Consider the following 23,872-nt stretch of genomic DNA (forward strand, 5'->3'; position numbering starts at 1 on the left):
TCGTACCCACAAATAAAGTGTCAGTGCATGATTTTGGCCTATACATACAACGCTTTCCTACATGTAATGCATCTAAAGCTAATTTCCCTTGCGTCTTAATAGCAGTGTAAGCATAATCATTCTTGTAAGTCCTTTTCTCTAAGCCTTTTTCTAATTTCTCCTTTAATGCTTTTCTCCTATCATCAGTATGCCCTCAAAAGCTTTTCTCTAAAGGTGTAAGCAAGCATGTGAGATTGTTCTTATGTGCATATGCCATTCCAAACATTAGTGTAGGCTCAAAGAATCCTCTAACCAATACTATATCATGATCCTTTGCTACTCTACTCTGATACCTAATAATAGGAACATAAGAAAACACTACGTCGTAGTTAGAGTAAAAATACTGTATATACTCTTGATCATAGAACGTTGTTAGTAGCAGACTACAACTTATCCCGTAAGTTAGTTGAAGTTTGTGGTACGTAACTCCTTCCTCTACCGACAAAGGAATTTGCATACACACAAGACAATGCCTTGCATCCATCGTTTCAACATACTTGCTCAGCAACAAATAGAAGACATTAGAAGAAAGTTCTCCTTGAGCATTAGTACAGTCATGCAAATATTTCTCATCTGACTTAAACTTCTCCAAAGCTGTTAGTGTAGTAGTTTCCAAAGCAGTAGTATGGATGGCTCCTTTCGCATCAAGAATAGACATACCCACAATCAATACAATAAACAAAATCCCATGCATAATTGCCAATCCAATGGTCAAGTATTTACAGCACCTAGCATTCCTAACTTGATTATTGAACTCAGTCAATATTTGTAAATAATCAGAAAGCAGAAGCAACTTTTGAAAAATGCAGCAAAAAAAAAAAAATCTTCTTTCAACAGTTCAGTTTCACATCCAGGAACCCTTATCATTGTCAATATTGATTAGCAGCTTGTCACATCTGTTTTTTTAATTAATGTCTAATCAGGTTATCAATGTCTTTTCCAATTATATTTCAACAGTTTTTTTTTCTCAAAATTATTTTCAGATTGGTTTAACAGTTCAGCTCCTTGATCTTCTTCAGGTTACATCAAACTACTGACTTGGGACCTCTCTATCAAAACAAAAAGGCATAAACTTGTGCTGGCATTCGTTTGTAGCTGCATATGCCGATTCAGGACCCACTTATCTTCGACTTGCTATTCTCTTTCTTTTCCACTTTCAGTCACCACTTAACTCTCCTTCACTTAATTCTTCTTTTATCCTGGTATCCACTTCTTCCTCTATTGTTTCGTTTACAACCACTTCTTTTCTTTTCTCTATACGTGACTCAGGCCAATTGTCTCCTTTCCTCGAACCTTCTGTCAATATTTTTCTCAGGATTGGACTTTTCTCTTTTTCTGTGGTGTTTTATCTTGATGGACCTGCAACAGGCTCAGGAGGAGTTAAATCACATTGACTTTGATCCAACTCTACTCCCTCCCCTTCTCGGTCTGGCACTTGCTCTGTTTGTTTTGCAGAACCGTCTGCTTCTGGGAGAATCCCTGCTGTGCTAGGCTCTCCTGATGAATCCGTTGAGGTTGATTCTTCCGCTCCCTCATGTAATTCTTGACTTTTGTCCCTTACAGGGATGATTGATCCATCCTCCACAATTTCTTGGTCAATTTCATTCCCTCTTTGCTCCTTTTCTGGTTCAGGTGTTGCAACTTGTTTTGCGATTGTTGATGCTCTCAACAATGCTTCTTCGTGATCCAGTGGACGTACCACTTTCTTTGTGTGACTCGTGTGTATCCAGTTTGGAAGTCCTGCACACTTTACAGTTGTCGTGGTTGTCAGAATCACCTGGTAGGGTCCCCACCAACGAGGCTCCAAACACGTCTTGAGCACGTGCTTGCAGATGACAAGCCAATCACCAGCTCTCCTGTTGTGCCCAGGATCATGAATTGGTGGCAGTGTAGCAGCCTCCACCTGCTGAGAGAAAGAGCGTACCACATCAGCCAGACCCTTGGAGTAGTCCAACACCATATCATCTGTAATATTGACAAGTGCATTGGCTGGAACTGCTAGTAATCTCATTGCCCTGCCCATGAGAATCTCGTGAGGTGACAGTCCTGTCTTTCTGTCAGGTGAATTTCTCATTTACATCAACACCAAAGGCAATGCATCTGGCCATTTCAGGTTTGTTGCTGCACACATTTTGGCAATTCTTGATTTCATAGTACCATTTAACTGTTACCACTAGTCCTGATGCTTCAGGGCGGTAGCTACAGTGCAATTTCTGCTTGATGTTTAGTGCTGCACACAAAAGTTTAATCACCTCGTTATTGAAGTGCGTTACCCTATCTGATTCTAAAGAGATTGGAAATCCGAACCGTGGTATCAACTCTCTAAGCAACAGCTTTGCTACTATGAGGCTATCATTCCTTCTTGTAGGGTACGCTTCAATCCAATAACTAAAAGTGCACACAATCACCAACACGTATTTAAACCTCCACACGCAGGTATCTCAATGAAATCCAATTGCATTCTGCTGAATGGACCCCCTGCTCTTCCAATGTGGCTCAAGTTTACCACTGTCCCTTTTCCCGCATATAACTTTTGACAAACAACACAGCAATGACATACTGCTTCTGTGACTTGTCTAAACTTAAGGTCAAACCAATCGATTTTGGACAAACAAACCATGGCATCCCTTCCAATGTTTGCCTGACCATGGTAATTCTGACTATTTGTGATAACAAGCTATTTGTCAAAACCAATTAGCCCTCTTCATAGCTTGTCCTGTCTCTGCATGCATTTCATCTTCAACCATCCTCTTTTCTCCTCCTTGTCAACATTACTCTGCAAATATTTCAATTCTTCCATTGTGTCAATAACTTTTAATGCATAACTTGTACATGTGACATCTTCCTCCGACATCAGTTCCCACTTGTCTTTGAACGATATACAGTTCAATGCGCAAAACCTTGTGACTTGATCCACATATCCATTTCTCAGTGATACGTAATCCTTTGACTTCAGATGTGCACTGCATTTTACCAGGGCAATTTCTTTGGGCAATTGTATTGCATTCAACAATTCTTTTATTCTTTTGCCATTTCTCACTAGTGAACCCGTAGAGGTCAGGAAATTTCTTTGTGACCACAATTGTCCAAAATCATGAACAATTCCAAATCTGTATTGACTATATGTATAGATAGTGACTCTTAATCTTGCAGATATTGGGCACGTTCTAGTAATAGCAACCAGTTCTGCCACTTGTGCAGAATATACTCCTTGAAGCCAAGAACCTTCTAAAGTACCTGTAATTGTGTACACGGCATAGCCTGCTCTCAATGTCCCTGTATCATCTCTGAGACATGAACCATCAACAAAAACAATTTGATCATTTTCTTCGAATCGAGTATCTCTGATGTCAGGTCTTGGTTTTGTGCACAACTCAGTTACCGCGAGACAATCATGCTCAATGTCTTCTTCCTTTTCAATTTCAACACTATCGCTTGGAAGTAAGGTTGCCAGGTTCAGCACTGTACACCTTTTCAATGATACATTTGGAGCACCTAGAATGCTTGTCTCATGCCTTGTCAGTCTGGCACCAGTCAAATATTGTGTTTTCGTCCTTGCCAGTAAAATCTCAACTGGGTGAGGGACCATTACCGTGAGGAGATATCCCATCACTACTCCCTCACATTGTGAAAGGCTTTGACTAACTGTGGCAACTGCACGCAAACAACTGGGTAAGGCTGCTGCAACTGGGTCCAAAGTATCTGAAAAATAGGCTACTGGGCGATAAGCACCTCCATAGACCTGTGTCAAGACAGAAAAAGAACAAGCATCACGTTGATGACAAAACAATGTGAATGGCTTTCTGTAATCAGGTATACCCAGTGCTGGAGCTCTGCACAACCTCTCTCTCAACTCAGTAAACACTTTCATCTGGTCATGGTCTAATGTTATGGGATCAGTGCCATCCTTATGTGTCAGTTGTCGTAATGGCTTTGAAAACTCAGCAAAATTTTGAATCCATTGACGACAATAACCTACCATTATCAGAAACATCCTGACATCTCTCTGTGAAGTCAGAGGACTTCTCTGCAATATAATTGTAATCCTTTCTCTGGAAATTCTCTTTGACCCTTTCTCAATTTGGTGACCCAGATATTTCACTGACTTCTGACAGTATTGTAATTTCAATGGTGACACTTCATGACCAAATGTTCCTGAATTATTCAATAGGGCAATCGAGTCGCACTTACACTCGTCCCTTGTTTTGGAGGCAATGAGTAAGTCATCAATGTATTGTACTAGAGTCGATTGTTTTGGAAATTCCAATGACCCCAGATTCCTTTTCAGAATTTGGTTAAACAAGGATGGTGACTTTGTGTACCCTTAAGGAAGCCTGCACCAGCTGTAGACTCTTTCTAGGAATTTGAAACTAAAGAGAAACTGACTATCCTCATGAAGAGGCACAGAAATGACAAGGCAACCACGGTAAACCATTCTGCATCACATGGAATATGGAACATTATATCTGCTGTATTTGGCACCACTGGACAACTCTTGACCACTATGTCATTTATCTTTTTCAAGTCCTGAACCAAACATATTTTCCCATTCGGCTTTTTCAAACCCATGATTGGTGAATTACACAGACTGCTCATCTCCTCTTTCAAGGCTCCTTGCTCCAAAAATTGTTCTATCAGTGGTCTTATCCCTTCTATTATTTTATTTGTCTTTGGGTATTGAGCAGTTTGTGGAAACACCACATTCTCTTTCACTGCTACTTTAACTCCCTCAACTCCTTTAATCAAACCAATGTCTTTTCCTGAACAATCCCAAACTTTTAGTCTGACCCTTTCCTGCAAATCATTCAGCAAATCTTTATTTTCAAACACTGGAAAGAATTTATTAAATCCTCCAGATTGAGTTCTTCGTATGTCTCTTCTTCGTCAATTGCCTGATCATCCTCAACAGTCAGTAAAACTAATTCACAAGACATCATCGTTTTCTTTTCATCTACTGGCAAATCTTTCTCATCATCGCTGAAGGTCTCCATCGTGATTCCCATTCTTGAACACATAATCAAACGATTTATCTTGCGCAGCAAATCTCTTCCCAATAGTGATACTGGAATGGAGTCACAAACAACAAAACTATGGTGGTCATTACAACCCTGGCAGACGGTGTTAAAGCTGCGGTAATACCGCAAACAGGCCGGCGGACAAAAAAAGGGAATTACGACCCTGGCGGCAACCGCCAACAAAGACAGCCACTTTAACACATCGCCCGCCACGGCGGTACAGACAAACAGCGCGGCGGTCACCGCCAACAGACAGGCGGAAGACAATGTACCGCCCACACTATCACAACACACCAAATCGCCACCTTTTCCGTGGCGGATTCACCGTGGATAAAAACACAGCGGAAACAGCTTTTGCAATGGGAAAACGCTCACCTGAACACATCCCACGAGGAACGAGGACTCCGTGGACCCGGAACTACAAATCTTACCTGCCCCTGCATTCCTGCTCATCTACGACCAACAGCGACGTAGGCGTAGAACATACCGGTGAGTACTGCACCTACGACACGGGGAGAGGGGAGGCAAAAGTTACGGAGACACCCACCAAACACCCCCACCCTCGCATATTACAACATACACACCAATGCAGTCAAAAATATCACATGAACAACGCACAATCCCCCCGGAAGAATGCAAAGACAAAGCGAATAGCGGTCAAACTTTGTATTGTGCCAATATACTACTCATTAAAAAATATACGGATATATATCACGAAATCTGTCAAAAATAAATGTACAATACAAGAAGTAGTGCAGATATGTACACAACAATGTCCGTGCACCAACAGTCCAAAAATGCATTAGCGACGCCCACAATAGATACCTGACCAAAATCCGAGAGGACACTGACGGGGCATCAGATAGAAACACTACAGGCACCTCAGGGGGAAGGGAATGGGGGGCACCTCAGCCACATGAATGCGAAGCCAGATCCACGATGGGGCTCCATGCCCATTGATGTATTCTGGGGAGTGCAAAGCCACAGTCTCTCAAGTCTCTACAGTGGGTGGGTTGCCCACTGTTCAATCCTGGGGAGAGCAAAGCCACAGTCTCTCAAGTCTCTACAGTGGGTGGGTTGCCCACTGTTACATCCTGGGGAGTGCAAAGCCACAGTCTCTCAAGTCTCTACAGTGGGTGGGTTGCCCACTGTTACATCCTGGGGAGTGCAAAGCCACAGTCTCCCAAGTCTATACAGTGGGTGGTTTGCCCACTGTTCAATCCTGGGGAGTGCAAAGACACATCTTCGCAAGTAGATGCAGTGCTCAACTGGTACTGGGTGGGACTGGTGCCCAGACTGGATGAGTCTCCCCGTGAAAGTACATGTCCTGTCACTGTCCCAGCTGCACATGGGAGAACGATGCCTGATGTGCCGGACTATTCATACCCACACGGTCTTTGCCCTGTTCAGCGGTCTTCACCATGGCGGTCTTGGCCTTGTTCAGCGGTACTTTGCCATGGCTGGCTATGGACTGTTCAGCGGTGCTTTGCCATGGCGGTCTTTGCCCTGTTCAGCGGTCTTCACCATGGCGGTCTTGGCTTTGTCCAGCGGTGCTTTGCCACGGCTGGCTATGGACTGTTCAACTGTGCTTTGCCATGGCGGTCTTTGCCCTGTTCAGCGGTCTTCACCATGGCGGTCTTGGCCTTGTCCAGCGGTGCTTTGCCATGGCTGGCTATGGACTGTTCAGCGGTGCTTTGCCATGGCGGTCTTTGCCCTGTTCAGCGGTCTTCACCATGGCGGTCTTGGCCTTGTTCAGCGGTGCTTTGCCATGGCTGGCTATGGACTGTTCAGCGGTGCTTTGCCATGGCGGTCTTTGCCCTGTTCAGCGGTCTTCACCATGGCGGTCTTGGCCTTGTTCAGCGGTGCTTTGCCATGGCTGGCTATGAACTGTTCAGCAGTGCTTTGCCATGGCGGTCTTTGCCTTGTTCAGCGGTCTTCACCATGGCGGTCTTGGCTTTGTTCAGCGGTGCTTTGCCATGGCGGTTCTGGTACGCATATTGGTGTGTGGCATGACGATCTCCACACTGGACATTGGTGTGTGGCATGACGAACTCCACACTGGACATTGGTGTGTGGCATGACGAACTCCACACTGGACGTTGGTGTGTGGCATGACGAACTCCACACTGGACGTTGGTGTGTGGCATGACGAACTCCACACTGGACATTGGTGTGTGGCTTGACGTTCCATCATTGCCCAGCGGGGCTGTGGGATTCTGGACCCTCCTGGGCAGTGACTCCGGCGGTTGCAGTGGTCTCCTGACCAGTAACGATACTTGAGCCCTCCTGGGCTATGACTCTGGCGGTGGCGGTGGTCTCTGGACCAGTGACGATACTTGGGCCCTCCTGGGCTGTGACTCCGGCGGTTGCGGTGGTCTCCTGACCAGTAACGATACTCGGGCCCTCCTGGGCTGTGACTCTGGCGGTGGTCTCTGGACCAGTGACGATACTTGGGCCCTCCTGGGCTGTGACTCTGGACCAGTGACGATACTTGGGCCCTCCTGGGCTGTGACTCTGGCGGTGGTCTCTGGATCAGTGAGGATACTTGGGCCCTCCTGGGCTGTGACTCTGGCGGTGGTCTCTGGACCAGTTACGATACTTGGGCCCTCCTGGGCTATGACTCTGGCGGTGGTCTCATGACCAGTAACGACGGTGCTGGCGTTTGTGTCTGGACCGCCGGAAATGATGGCGCACTTCTCCGCCGTGACACTCGCAACAGTTTGGGGAGACTTCCTCAGGACCTTCCCCACCTTCTTTTGAGTTACAGATGACTCACCATTCGCCTTGGATCCCATTTCACTGTTTGTACCACCAGGAGTCTTGACACGGTCCCGTCGTCCACTCTCCAATTTCGGAGCCTTTACAGGGGGTGGGCTGACAGTGCCTTGGCTCTGGGTCCTACTGCCTGCCCTGGTGGACGGGGCACTCCAAAAACCTGGAACACGAACCACTGGTACTGGAGGCTTTTTGGCTGAGGCGCTACGACGGGACTGATGAATTGGAGGGGTGGGGGTAAAAAGGTCAATTTGACATAGGGACAGTTTCTGACGTACACTGGGATGGGTAGCTGGAGGGGCTCTGGGAGTGGAGGAAGAGGAGGTGGTTGTAGGAGGTGTCACTTTAGCTGTTTTGGGTGCAGGTGTAGGTACTGGAGGCTGTCATGAGGTGGATGGATGTTGGGTGAGTGATTGCCGGTGTTTGTGTACTTTGGGAGGGGGCGTCACAGACACACTGACTGGGAGAGGACACAGGGGAAGTGTATATGGCAGTGGAGGTGGTGAGTGCAGGTGAGCGGCTTGTGGTGCTGGGTGTCCTGGTGCGAGTCCTAGTGCCTGTAGATGTGGTGCATGCAGGTGTGTGTGTAGACGAGACTGGGAGGGAGGAGGGAGAAGAGGAGGAGGGGGACACAGTGGAGACAGTGGATGTTGCTGTGTCTGTATGGGTCTGATGCTTGTGTGAGTGCCTGTGGTGTGTGGTGCCCATGTTTGCTTGAGCTACTTTTGGGTGTTGACTTGTGTGCATGCTGCTCTGTAGGTGTGCTTGGGATGGGCTGGGGTACAGGGGATTGGGTCTGGGTGGAGGAAGTTGGAGGGGGGAGGCTGGACACAGGAACAATGGCTGCATCAGTGCTGAGGCCAGAGATTGCAGGGTTCGCTGAAGGAGCGTGACCAGAATGAATGCCTTCCAGGAATGCATTACCGTGTTTCAACTCTCGTTCTACACCCTGGATGGCATTCACAATGGTAGACTGCCCAACAGTGAGTGACCTGAGGAGGTCAATGGCCTCCTCACTGAGGGCAGCAGGGGTGACAGGGGCAGGGCCTGAGGTGCCTGGGGCGAAGGTGATGCCCACCCTCCTGGGTGAACGGACACGGGGCAAACGCTGAGGGGCTGCTGGGAGGGCGGTATTGATAGGGGAGGTGGCGGCTGTACCTGTAGAAGTGGGGCGCACAGATTGTGCCGCCACCACAGGGGAGCTCCCATCGGCAGACGAGTCCGTGTCGCTGGTTGGTGATCCGGTGGCCGAGGTGAAGCTCCCCTCGCCCTCCGTCCCACTGGTGAATTCAGAGTCTGTGGTGTGGCCCTCCATGGCCATGTGGGATGCACCTCCCTCGTGCTCTGGTGCCACTGTACCTCCGCCTGTTGATGCTGATGTACAGAAGGACAGGGCGAACAGAAAAAGGGTGGAGACAGAAGAAAGAGAGTTTTAGTGCATGGCATACCGCTACCGTTGGCGGACAAGACAAACGCAGCAGCCCCCTGCATTACGCCGTGCTCCTGCCCTCTGCACATGCTATATCTGGGAAATGGCCTACATGGCAATGGTAGACATCTGCCCACATGGATGGCAAAGGGGCAACTATACATCAATTTGCCTTTTTTTTGAGCTGGGGTAGAGTGCCACATGTCCAACATAACGGAGGGGCCTTGCCTACCTAACTCGCCCTGGCCTAGGGACACCCACAGCCCACCACCCCCACCCAGACAGCTCCACAGCACGCAAAGTCCATTGGATGAGGTTGTACTCACCCCCTTGTGTCTGCTGTGATGTCCTCAAGCACCCATCTAACTCCAGGTAGGCCACCGCCAGGATCTGGAACATCAGGGGGGTCATGGTGCGACAGGCACCCCTCCCACGTTGGGAGGCCATCCCCAGCTGAGCCTCCGCCGTCTTCTTGCTGCAGCGGCGAATGTCCTCCCATCTCTTACGGCAGTGGGTGCCCCGTCTATGGTGGGCCCCCAGGGTCCGGACTTCCTTGGCGATGGCACGCCAAATGTCCCTCTTCTGGTGGGCGCTGACCTACATGACATGCACAAGGAAAGAGGAACAGTCATTACCTACTGCACCGTCGTTGTAATTGGCCCCCTCCCAACTCTATCCCTGTGGCCCATTCATCCCCATGCATGACTGTTCTATGTACTCTGCCCCCTTCCCTCATCCACCCAGCCCTCTCCACCTAGGCCTAGCCCATACAACGTGCTCCCTGTGTACTAACCTGTTGGTCTGGAGGACCGTAGAGTAGCGTGTACTGGGGGAGGACCCCATCCACAAGTTTCTCCAACTCCTGTGCAGTGAAGGCAGGGGCCCTTTCCCCAGACGCAGCAGCCATCGTCGCTTCCAGACCGAGGTCACAGCAGCACTAGCAGTGTAGGTCCTCTCCTGTCGAAGGTCAGGTATCTAGTGATTGAAGAGATAGAAAATGGTGGTGACGTCCGCGGCAGTGACGTCCGCGGCGGTGCGCATCATCACCGCCAGTGCACCTGTTCATTGGCTCCTGGGACCCATAGGGTCCAATGTTAACCAATGCAGCATTGCGCTGCGCTCTATGACCGCCTACTGCGACTGTGTCCAACGGCAGCGCAGTTACCCCACAATTCCATTGTCCCATCTTAGAGGTCAGGCAGCCGCCATTTCAGGGGCCCACATGGCTTCATTTACTACTGCGTCACACATACCGAGGCCTACACTCAAAACCTTTCCCGGATGGGTTAATTGTCTGGTGTAGTCTTGTGTGTGACAGTGGGTACATACCTGGAGGAATGCTGACAGTTTTTTCGCTGTTGTCCTTCTTAGGCACCGTCAGTTGGAACATATTGGAAGATGGTGGAATCCGCCGGTGTACCGACCGCTGGTGGACCTGTTGACAATGGAAGAGCGACATGTCATCGTGACCTACCGGTTTGACCGTGCCACAATCCGGGAACTATGTACCCAGTTGGAGCCAGACCTGATGTCACCAATCCGCCATCTGACTGGAATCCCCTCTGACGTGCAGGTGCTGTCAGTGCTCCATTTCTTTGCAAGTGGGTCTTTTCAGACAACAGTGGCCATGGCATCAGGGATGTCCCAGCCTATGTTTTCCAACGTCTTGTCCAGAGTGTTGTCTGCCCTGCTGAAACACGTAAGGAGATACATCATTTTCCCTGAGGTGGCGGATTTGCCTACAGTGAAAGGTGACTTCTATGCCCTCGGACATATCCCCAACGTCATAGGTGCAATTGATGGGACCCATGTAGCTCTGGTCCCCCCCGCAGGAATGAACAGGTGTACAGGAACAGGAAGAGTTATCATTCGATGAATGTCCAGATGGTCTGTTTGGCAGACCAGTACATCTCGCAGGTAAATGCTATGTTCCCTGGCTCAGTGCATGACGCCTACATCCTGCGGAATAGCAGCATCCCTGATATGATGGGTGAACTGCAGAGGCACTGTGTATGGCTATTGGGGGACTCTGGTTACCCCAACCTGTCCTGGCTGCTGACCCCAGTGAGGAATCCCAGGACCAGGGCAGAGGAACGCTACTATGAGGCCCATGGGCGGACTAGGAGGGTGATAGAGCGGACCTTCGGCCTCCTGAAGGCCAGGTTCAGGTGCCTCCATATGACAGGTGGGTCCCTATTCTACTCACCGAAGAAGGTGTGCGACATCATCATCGCCTGCTCCATGCTCCATAACTTGGCATTGCGACACCAGGTGACTTTTCTGCAGGAGGATGATCCAGATGACGGTGTTGTTGCAGCGGGTGAGCCTGTGGAACCTGTGGACAGTGATGAGGAGGAAGCTGAGGAAGAAGAAAACGACAACAGGGAGTCAGTCATACAGCAATATTTTCAATGAGACACAGGTGAGTACAATTTCATGTTTAACATTATATTACATTTTACACGTCTACCTCTATCCTGTACCTACATTTCACTCCCTATTTGTTAACTGAGTTGTCCCCTTCCATTTCAGTTTCACTAATGTGGTAACCTACGTGTCAACAGCTTGCACCCTTGAAAGGCTTGTGATGTGTGACATTGGTATGTTGACCTTCCAATGGGTAACCTTTTTTAACACTGTAATTGACAATATAAAGTTCACAATCATTGACTGACTCCAATATTATTAAGGTTTCAAGGGTGTTTATTGAAGTGCATAAAAATGTAGGGGGGTTGTGAAATGAGAAGAGGTCATGGTGGAAGAATGTCCATGGCAGAGTCCAGTCTATTAGTCTCACAGGTACATTGCACATCTGGCCATTGGAAGTGGAGCTGGGGCAGTTCCAATATGGACAGGGTAACAAAGTAGGACAGTGGGGGGACAATCAGGGTAGTCTTATTTCCTGGCGGGGGTCTTGCCATCTTGCTCTGTGCTGTTCCTGGATCTCAGGGCCCGCTTTCGTGGTAGTTGTCCGTCTGCAGGGGGTGGGGTGCTGGTGTGGTGGTCCTGTGGCGGGGCGTCCTGTCCACTAGCGCCGGCGGAGGTGGTGGGCATTTCATCGTCCTGGCTAGTGTCAGGGGCCCCTTGGAGTGCCATGGTGTCCCTCAAGGTCTTTTGAATGTCCGTCAGCACCCCTACGATGGTGCCCAGGGTGGAGGCGATGGTCCTGAGCTCCTCCCTGAACCCCAAATACTGCTCCTCCTGCAGACGCAGGGTCTCCTGCAACTTGTCCAGGACCGTTGCCATCGTCTCCTGGGAGTGGTGGTATGCTCCCATGATGGAGGATAGGGCCTCGTGGAGAGTGGGTTCCCTTGGCCTGTCCTCCCTCTGTCGCACAGCAGCCCTCCCAGTTCCCCTGTGTTCCTGTGCCTCCGTCCTCTGGACCGTGTGCCACCTACCACTGCCCCCAGGTCCCTGTTGTTGTTGGGGTGTTGGGTTAGCCTGGGTGCCCTGTAGTGGTGGACACACCGCTGATTGACCTGTCCTGGGTAGGGAGGTTTGGGCCCGCTGGGTGGGTGCTGTGCTGGTGTTACCAGAGGGTGGAAGGTCGGTGTTGGGCTGTGGCTGGGCAAGGGGAACCGACTGTCCTGAGGCCCACGATGGTCCGGGCTGGTCATCAAGATCCAGTAGGGCAGAGCTGCTGTCATCACTGTGGGCCTCTTCTGGGGGTGGAGTGGTGTTGTCTGGACCCTCTGGTGTGGTAACGTCCCTTCGGGTTCCTGCAGGGGTATGAGAACATGATTATTGCATGTGTGTGTGTGTAATGGTGTGCAATGGTTGGGTGTGCGTGAACCCCAGTGCAGGCATTCCTGTGTGGGGGCTTGTGTGGTGATGGTTGGGGGGTGTTGTGGGTCTGTGCAGTGGGCATGCTTTAGTGATGGGTGTCCATGCTTAGTTGTGTCATGCAGGTCTTGGGGTTGGGATGGGTGGTTGGTGTTATGGGTAGATTAGTGAGGAGTTAGGGTGATAGGGAAGGGTGTGAGGGTGGGGGTGTGTGATAGCATGCAGGTAAGGTGGGGGATATGATAGTTAAGATTTGACTTACCAGTGTCCGTTCCTCCAACGACTCCTGCAAGGCCCTCAGGATGCAAGATGGACAAGACTTGCTCCTCCCATGTTGTTAGTTGTGGGGGAGGAGGTGGGGGTCCGCCGCCAGTCCGCTGTACCACGATGTGGTGCCTGGAAACCGTGGAATGCACCTTCCCCCGTAGGTCGTTCCACCTCTTCCTGATGTCCTCCCTATTTCTTGGGTGCTGTCCCACAGTGTTGACCCTGTCGACTATTCTTTGCCATAGCTCCATCTTCCTGGCTATGGATGTGTACTGTACCTGTGAGCCAAATAGCTGTGGCTCTACCCTGATGATTTCCTCCACCATGACCCTGAGCTCCTCCTCGGAGAAGCGGGGGTGTCTTTGGCGTGACATGGGGTGGTGTGTGTGATGTGTGGGGTGGTGTATGTGTTGATGAGTGTGGTGAGTGTAGTGGTATGTGGTGTTTTGTGCGTGGATGTTGTGTGGGTGATGGTGTAGTGTGCCTCTGTGTGATGCTGTTATCTATTCTGTGCTGTCTCTCTCTGGCCTTCGTCTCTAATTTGTGGTCGTAGGGGTTTGTGGGTGATGTGGGTGTGTGTTTTATATTGTATTGGATGTGTGGGAGTGGTGTGTGTATGTGTCTCAGGTGTGTGTATTTGGAATTGTCCATTGTGGCGGTGTTTTGGAGCTGTGTGTGTATTTTGAGCGCGGCGGTGTGTACCGCCAATGGAATACCGCGGTTGAAAGACCGCCGCGTGGATTCGTGTGTCGTAATAGCATGGGCGTGTTTCTTTTGGCGTGGAGGTGGAGGATTTGTTTCCGCATGTTTATCGCTGGCCTTTGGTGTGGCGGACTTGTGTGGGTGTCTGAATTTCGGCGGATTCCGTGATGTGTGTCATAATAGCTGTGGCGGTCTCCCGCCGCCGCAGCGGTGTATTGGCGGTCTTCTGCACGGCGGTAAGCGGCTTTTACCGCCAATGTTGTAATGACCCCCTATGTGATAATCTTTAAAATTTCCAATTTTCACATGAACTGGCTCTTTAAGAGCGTTAATTAACTGTTTATTTGCAACACCTACTATCTGCACCATCCATTCTGAAACAGGTATGATTGGAACCTCTGTCGACTTTATCGTTGAGCTCCTGTGTCAACCCAAAAATTAACCTCATGACCATGTACTTCGCCCTGCACATAGGGACCTCTCTGATCCACATCTATGATACAGCCATCATATACTCCACCTCATCTGAACTATCCAATGGCCATTCAGCGTTTATTTCATTCTCACTTTGTAAGGGAAATTGTTCAACTGTTTTTGCATTTTTGTTTTTACTCTGATTCGTGACCACTTGCGACAGCATAACCTGTTGCTGTTGCATTGTGCTCTGTATAAACTGAACCTGTCACGGTATATGCATTTTCTATACAGGCACCATCTGCACCTGTGGCTGCATTTGTGGTATTTGTGGCATTTGTACCTGTTGTACCTGAGGTTGTACATTTTGCATTTGTTGCACTGGCTGTAAAGGCTGAAAACCTTGCATATTATTCATGTTATTCTAAAAATTTCGATTTTGATCTCCCATTCTAGGTCCTCTCATGTCCTGAAATGAACTGACAGCATTTGTTTGCTGAACAATTCCTCGCTGATTCAACATTGGACACTGCCTTTTCCAATGTCCCAGCAACCCACAAATATGACAATGTAACACTTTGCGGCCCTGCTGCTCATCCTGCATCACCACTGATCTCAAATCCACATTTCTATTAACCACTGGAAGCATCATTCCCCCCCTCGACCTCTACCACGACCTTGACTCGGGAACAAACCATTTCCCTCTGTCAGCTGTTGAAAATGTCCTTGCAATCCTGTCTGCGCACCGTTAATCTGCATCACCTTTCAGCTTCTTCTGCTTCAACTCAATTTCATCACTACAGTATTTTGCATACTGCAAAATGTCATCAATCAGGTTTGCCTGCCAACATATCAAACGATTTTTAATCATTTGACTCACTTCTGGTTTCAGCCCATCAATGAATCCGAACACCAAGTGATTCATGTTTTCATTTTCAATAGTTTCTGCACCACTAAATTGTTTGAATGCCATCAACAACCTTTAATAATTCGCATGAACTGACTCCTTCCCTTCCTGTGTTGTTCTGTCTATGCGCTGCCAATCAACACTTTTTGGCGACACTCTCGTTTCCAGAAACTCATTGACTTTATAGTAATATTTCATTACTTCGGGAGATGGTGCACTTGTTTTCAAGTCTCTTTGCAGTTCACTCGTTGGCCAATCGATGCTCCTTTTACATTCAATCCACAAATCTGCCGGAACCACAATGTCAAAAAGTGTATTAAAGTGTTCCCACCGACACTTTGAAGGTTTCACAAACCTATCTGTCTGCTGATACCACTCCATTGGGTTCTCTCTCAGTCTTGGGTAATCATTCGTAAAACTTATAATATCACTTCTATTCCAAGGTACATGTATAAAATTCCCTCCTGGTGTTTCTCTCATGGGTAACATTTTTACTGCATCTCCTGCCTGTGCCCCCTCATCTTTCTTTGGTCTTTCTCTTTTCCTATCCCATTTACTCACCCATTTATCCAACGTCCTCCAAACGTGCACTTTCTCAAGTAATTCTTTAAGATGTGTTCTCATCCCTGCAGATCTCATGTGAATGAAGTCTTCTTCTACATTTAATCTATAACTCCTTTTCAGTATTTTCATTTTTGTCAAATCAATGTAGTAATCATCTGCTACATCTTGTAACTGTTGATAAACTCTGTTTGCTCCCTTTGTAATGACTTTGCATAGATATCTCAATTGCCCTTTGGTGTATGAGTCAAGTCTGTTCTCCCCCATGGTTCCTTCTAAAAGTTTGCTCCCTTCCATGTTTAATCTCACTCTGTTTATTATTCTTTCTCTCTATCTTTTCTCTCCTGTTGTTTTGGGTGGTTTAAATCTTCCAATCATTCTGTAATTTCTTGTGCAGACAAGCCTTCAGTGATACTCCACAGACTTGTGCACCTGCTCCTTGTCCTTGCCCTAAACTCATACCTGGTTGTGGAGCCATTGTTCCTGAATCCTCAACAGGTGACAAATCTATTGAAGAATTTGTCTCATTTAAACTTGGTCCCTGTCTATTCTGCATATTTATCAATTAATTCTCTCCACTATTGTCCACTCAAACATATAATGGAGTTACTGGACCCATCGTAATAGGTACAGTAATTGCATCTGGATTCATCAGTGTTCCAGCTCTCAGTGTCTGTCCTGCACTCATGCTCTGCATATGTGGAATCTGTATATGTACAGGTTCTCTTATATTCATCCCTTGGCGACCCTGGGACAGTACGATATTCACAGTTGTTCTAGCTGTCTGGACCTCTGGGTGTATCTCAGGAATGTTAATTTCAAACTGTTGTCTGTTGCTCAATGAGTCATTAAAACTACTCTGCATCTGAACTCTCTCATGACTTTGGTTACTTGTCGCTGATTCTGAAGGTAATGGGGGAGTAGGAATTATATTACTCATACCGCTCCCATTTAATCCATTTCTATTCTGCTGTCTCACATCTGATGGAAGATATGTTTCTACAACATGGTTAACTACCTCATCTTCCTCCATTTCATCGTCATTAAACATGCCTCATTTCGGCTCTTTCGTGTTCTGTTCTAATGGACCTTTCTTCTTTTTCTTTCCATCTTTCATTTTAACCTCGTCCTCATTTGTTCTTCCTGGAAATAATCTAACCCCATGTAGCATATCTGTTCTCCACCTTTTTTGTTCCTCATCCCACACAACTTCAGACAATGTCTTTTCTACCCTTCTCATTTTCTCGTCAAATTTGAAATCCTGCTGCTGTTTTGCTACCAGCTCCCATACCGCTAATGCTTTGTATTGTGCTGGCCTCAGTGGTGGTTTTAGATATCTTTGACCGCAAGTTATCCAGAACTCTTAAATTGAACGTACCATGTTCCAAAGAAGCTAGACAACCTTCCTTCTTTGTAATTTTGACCCAATGTTTCAACCAAGGACATGCCGCTGCACCTCTCTCCTCAATCACAATATATGTTGGAGTATTCTCTGGCAGACAAACCTCTCCTTCTTGTACCAGAATGAACTCATCATCTCTCAACACACATTTCAAAGCTTTAAAAAACTTCATTTTTAACTCAATTTTTTCAAACATGATATACACAGCAAAAATTATGTTCAACCTCAATTAAACAAAGCAAATACAAACATTAAACAGGAGTTAAAGAAAGAATAACCAATCATGAAAAGTGACTACGATCCAACAATTCTATTCAACCCCCTCACCTTCCAATCGTGTTGCTCTATTGTGGGACCGATTGACGAATCAGTATGCAACTCCTTCTGCTAATCAACCAATCCCAGCGTGGCAACACTACGTCATACACACACATTCACCCCCTTTCACTGAGATGCTGACAAAGTCTGTTGTACTAATCTTATACAACCCACACGCAAAATCAACGCAATTTAAATTTGCGAGCTACCTTAATATAAGAAAACAAATTTGCATATTTACTACAGGTAGGGTAACACAAACGCTTCAGAACCTTCCAAAGAAACCTTCAGCTTTCGCCTACTCTTTTTTCACAGTTCCCACAATTGCGGGTAAAAAATTCGACCTGCGAACTTTACTTCTCCACTGTTCCTTGGATTATTGTTTAGTACACATAGGCCCTCATTCTGACCTTGGCGGGCGGCGGAGGCCGCCCGCCAAAGTCCCGCCGTCAGGTTACCGTTCCGCGGTCGAAAGACCGCGGCGGTAATTCTGACTTTCCCGCTGGGCTGGCGGGCGGTCGCCTTCAGACCGCCAGCCAGCCCAGCGGGAAAGAGGCTTCCACGATGAAGCCGGCTCGGAATCGAGCCGGCGGAGTGGAAGCTGTGCGACGGGTGCAGTTGCACCCGTCGCGTATTTCACTGTCTGCGCAGCAGACAGTGAAATACATGTAGGGGCCCTCTTACGGGGGCCCCTGCAATGCCCATGCCAGTGGCATGGGCACTGCAGGGGCCCCCAGGGGCCCCGCGACCCCCCCTACCGCCATCCGGATCTCGGTGGTCCGACCGCCGGGATCTGGATGGCGGTAGGGGGGGTCGGAATCCCCGCGGCGGTGCAGCAAGCTGCGCCGCCGCGGAGGATTCAATGGGGCCGCGGTACACTGGCGGGACGCCGCCAGTGGTGCCGGTCCGACCGCGGCTTTACCGCCGCGGTCGGAATCCCCATTGGAGCACCGCCGGCCTGTCGGCGGTGCTCCCGCGGTCCTCCGCCCTGGCGGTCAAAGACCGCCAGGGTCAGAATGACCACCATAGTACTCACCAAGTCTTCAGTATAATCACATTCACACCAATTTCTCACAAACTCGACTTACCAATCACGACTGATCGGCCTTCTAAATGAACGAATTACAACACATACCAAGTGTCTCTCTACACTTGTCAATATACTCCGGAGTCCCAGACCTCTCTCCTTAGGTCTGTCATCAACAACCGTGTGGATACTTTTCCTGCATCAAGTGCCACACTCAAATGAAGAATGCTGCTTCCCTACTCTCATGCCTATAGGAGTACGCCCACTCCATCTAATATAATCATCTAATTTGAGTATCTCTACTCCTCTAGACTCATATCCAACACAATCATCTGTAAATTAGCTAAAGCTCTGCAAGCGCAAAACACTTAATTCACCTAATACAAATACAATCAAACACCGCCAATAACATACCCTTCAACCTAGGGGGTCTCCAAGAACCGGGGAAAGTCACTTAAGGCAACTAGCCACTCATCATGTTAAGTCCGTTTAACAATTTTGAAAAAACTGAAAAAAGAAAGAAAGAACAAACCATCAATTTTTAACATCCAAACCTCACAGATCCATTATGACATAATCAAAACAATGATGTAACAGTAATCTGCTACCAAAAAGTGTGAACACACTATGGAATCCTAGCTGCTCGGAATAGTGGATTCTGCGCTAGAGGACAATGTATCGAAGCGACATAGGTTTGAGGGGATGTCATCAATGAAAGGTGTGAGGATCAACAATATCAGTAACAATCAATATTATAAATCTTCAGTCAATAACTACACCAGTTTATTAAGAAGAAGTCATTGATTTATTTCCCTATATTAACAATGCAACCTTTGACCCTGCTTGCAGGTAGGTCGCTCCCCGCTCCGCCTTCCACGCTACCACCTTTCCAGTTCTTTACTGATTTTGCTTCCCCGCCGCTGCGTCCCCTGCGGCCCCTCCCGCCTCCCCCCTCATTCTCTCACTGTTTTTCCTTCTCCCTTTTCCCGCCGCTGCGTCCCCTGCGGCCCCTCCCGCCTCCCCCTTCGTTCTCTCACTGTTTTTCCTTCTCCATTTTCCCGCCGCTGCGTCCCCTGCGGCCCCACCCCCCAGCCCTCCCATAGGATAAGCCCTCCCGCCTCCCAGCTGCCACTCCCACCCTCCCCTCCTCTTATGGCAGCCAAAGGCACGCAAAAGGCAAGCCCGTCTGTGCCCGTCCGTGCCTGGACCGCACCCAGCGCCATCCCCCCTGGTCCGCGAGACCCCAGCACCTCCAGACGCCACTACACGGCCGACCAACTCAACGCCCTCAACCCCGGCCGCACCACAGCATGCTCCCAGTCCTCACCAAGGAACACCCACGGTTCCTTCACATGCCACACCTGCAGATTCACCTGCGACAGAACAACAAAACCTACAAAGACCAAAACTAACCACCTCCACTGCATACTCCTCAACACCCGCTCCGCACACAAGCACGCCATCGAGCTATGGGACCTGCTCGACTCCACCGCCCCAGACGTAGCCTTCCTGACCGAAACCTGGTGTAACGAATCCTCGGCGCCCGACATCGCAATAGTCATCCCGGACGGCTACAAGATCATCCGTAGGGACCGCAACAATGGAATCGGAGGAGGCATAGCCATCGCCCACAAATCCTCCCTCAAAGTCGACACCCACACCGACGACTCCCTCAAGACCGCAGAACACCTACACTTCCGCATCTACACTGACCCCAACACCACTCTCAGAGGAACGCTCATCTACAGCCCCCCCCGGACCATGAGCACCATTCAGGGAATCCCTTGCCGACCTCACCAGCACCCACACACTCACCTCAACGGATTACATTCTCCTCGGGGACCTAAATTTCCACCTGGAGAACAACAACGACACCAACTCCACTACTCTGGTCGACAACCTCACCAACCACGGCCTTAGACAACTCGTCAACACACCAACCCACATCGCCGACCACACGCTTGATCACATCTTCTCCTCAAGCGCCCACATCACCTTCAACCATACCACCGTACTCCACTGGACCGACCACCACTGCATCCACTTCACCTACAGAAAAACATACCGAACACCATCGCACCCAACAACCACCCCACCGATGCTGGAACAAAGTTACAGAAGACTAGCTTACCAACACCCTCGTCCAGAACATACCGCGACTCCACCGACCCAGACACCGCTGCCAACAACCTCGCCCTGTGGATCAACGACTGCGCCAACACCCTCGCGCCACTCAAAAAACCCACCGACAACCAAGCCAGAAGAAAAGCCACCTGGTTCACCGACAAGCTGCTAAATTCCAAACGCGACTGCCGGAAGCTAAAAAAGGAATGGCTCCTCAAACGCACACCTGATAGCCTCACAGCCCACAAGGACGCCACCCGCAAGCACCACCAATTCATCAGACAAGCCAAACGATCCCAATTCAAAGACCGCCTGGACATCAACGCACACAACAGCAAAGAGCTCTTCAGCATCGTGAAAGAACTCTCCAACCCCAGCGCCAATGTCAATGACATCCCTCCATCCCAAGAACTCTGCAACGCACTGTCCACCTTCTTCCACCGGAAGATCATCGACATCCACAACAGTTTTGATGCCACTCCCACACCAGACCCCACCCCCGAACACTCCACCTGTGCAAACCACCTGACCTCCTGGACCAACGTGAGCGACACAGAGACACGCAAGATTGTGAACTCCATCCACTCAGGATCTCTGTCAGACCCCTGCCCCCACCACGTATACAACAAAGCCGACGCCACCATCGCCCTCCAACTACGGAAGGCCATCAACATCTCCTTCGAAACAGCGACATTCCCTGATAAATGGAAACACGCCGAAATCCGCGCCCTCCTCAAGAAACCCAAAGCAGACCCCAACAACCTCAAGAACTTCCGACCCATCTCCCTGCTCCATTTTCCAGCAAAGGTGATTGAAAAAATCATCAACACACAACTAACCAGCCACCTCGAAGACAACGGCATCCTAGACCCCTCCCAGTCTGGCTTCAGACGAAACCACAGCACCAAAACCGCCCTTCTCGCCGCCACAGACGACATCAGACGCCAAATGGACAACGGCGAAACATCAGCCCTCATCCTCCTGGACCTATCTGCCGCCTTCGACACAGTCTCACACCGCACCCTGGAATCATGCCTCCACGAAACCGGAATTCAAGGAAAAGCCCTTGACTGGATCATCTCATTCCTCTCCGGCAGAACCCAGAGAGTCCACCTCCCCCCCTTCCGCTCCGAAGCCACCGACATCATCTGCGGCATACCCCAAGGCTCATCCCTCAGCCCGACGCTGTTCAACATCTACATGGCCCCCCTCGCACAAGTGGCCCGACAAAATAACCTCAACATTCTCACCTACGCCAACAACACCCAGCTCATCCTCTCACTCACCAAAGACCCGCGCACCGCCAAAACCAACCTCCGCGAGTGGATGAAATCCATCGCTGAATGGATGAGAATCAGCCGTCTGAAACTGAACTCGGACAAGACAGAGGTCCTCATCCTCGGATCCACCCTCTCAGTCTGGGACGACTCCTGGTGGCCCACCGCACTAGGAACCCCACCGACACCGACCAACCACACTTGCAACCTGGGCTTCATCCTCGACTCCTCTCTCACCTTGAATAAACAGGTCAACGCAGTTTCCTCCTCCTGCTACAACACACTCCGCCTGCTCTGCAGAATCTACAAGTGGATCCCCCCAGAAACAAGAAGAACAGTGACACAGGCCCTCATCAGCAGCAGGCTGGACTATGGCAACGCACTCTACACAGGCATCCCAGCGAAAGACCTACTGCGCCTCCAACGCATCCAAAACACCTCCGCCCGACTGATCCTCAACGTACCCTGCCACAGCCGCATCTCCCACCACCTGAGAAGCCTTCACTGGCTCCCCGTGCACAAAAGGATCACTTTCAAGCTTCTTACCCACGCTCACAAAGCGCTCCACGACATTGGACCAGCCTACCTAAACAACAGACTCAGCTTCTATACCCCCACCCGTCAGCTCCGCTCCTCTAACCTCGCCCTCGCCGTCATACCGCGCATCCGAAGAAAGACCTCCGGTGGCAGATCCTTCTCATACCTCGCCACCAAAACCTGGAACACCCTCCCCAGCAACCTACGACAGACTCAAGACCTACTCACCTTCAGAAGACTCCTCAAGACCTGGCTCTTCGACCAGTAACACCAGCTCCCCCCCAGCACCTTGAAACCCTCACAGGTACGTAGTGTGCTTTATAAATCCAATGATTGATTGATTGATTGATTGATGCTAATTTCACGAAGATAACTCTGAAACGCAAATGATAAGCATATAAGATCAATAGCAGTTGATTGAAGCGTCGTATATATCTCAATTTGATTAAGACAATCAAACAAATTATCTCTAAAAGAATCACACTTATTAATAATACAATAACTGGTAACAATGGCAAAGTATACATTAGTTCAGCATCAAATGATTTCAAAATAAGTCATGAGCAATTTAAAGTCAGTTTCCCCACTAACCACAAATTAGCATCAACATGTGGGGCTTCATGTGAAAAGAATTTAGAATTTAGTATCACAAATTTAGAAAACTCCTAACTCAATTAGTAATGGAAAACGTTCTTAATGTGCAGCAATAAAATCATAAGTTGCAGCTGGTACCTGGAAAGCAAAAGCGACACAATTCACATTTCTATAGCATATGTTACCCAGGATAATAGAAGAAACAGCAAATGGCTTGCTTCAGCCGGAGGACACCATGTGTTTTTTCATCAGAAGATTTGGCCTAACGACAGCTACAACCAATAAGTCTCGAACCATCAGAATCGAACCTCATCTGTTATACCTGTACCTGCACTACTCACACTCACACTACCATAGAGACATCTACCCAAGTTGTTATACTAAATCCTAATAAGCTCATGATTGGTTAGTCTATAGGGTGGTTTCATTTCAGCCAATCAACAACTAAATTGATGACCTAAAACGCAACTAATCTACGCTAACTATAAAATTTTCTTCCAATGTATCGTCGCTTCTTCCCTCTCGTCTGTAAAACCATTGTTTTGTCACCTCTCGAATATTTTGTTCCCAGGGAGAAACCTTTACAGTTTCGCTTCACTTCCATCCTTGAGGAAAGAACAGATATTTGTAACATTCTCAAACAATAGAACATTTCAACTTATGCAATACTTAGTTAAAACATGACCTTGTAAGACATAACG

Source organism: Pleurodeles waltl, chromosome 2_2 (assembly GCF_031143425.1).
Source record: "Pleurodeles waltl isolate 20211129_DDA chromosome 2_2, aPleWal1.hap1.20221129, whole genome shotgun sequence".
NCBI lineage: Eukaryota > Metazoa > Chordata > Amphibia > Caudata > Salamandridae > Pleurodeles > Pleurodeles waltl.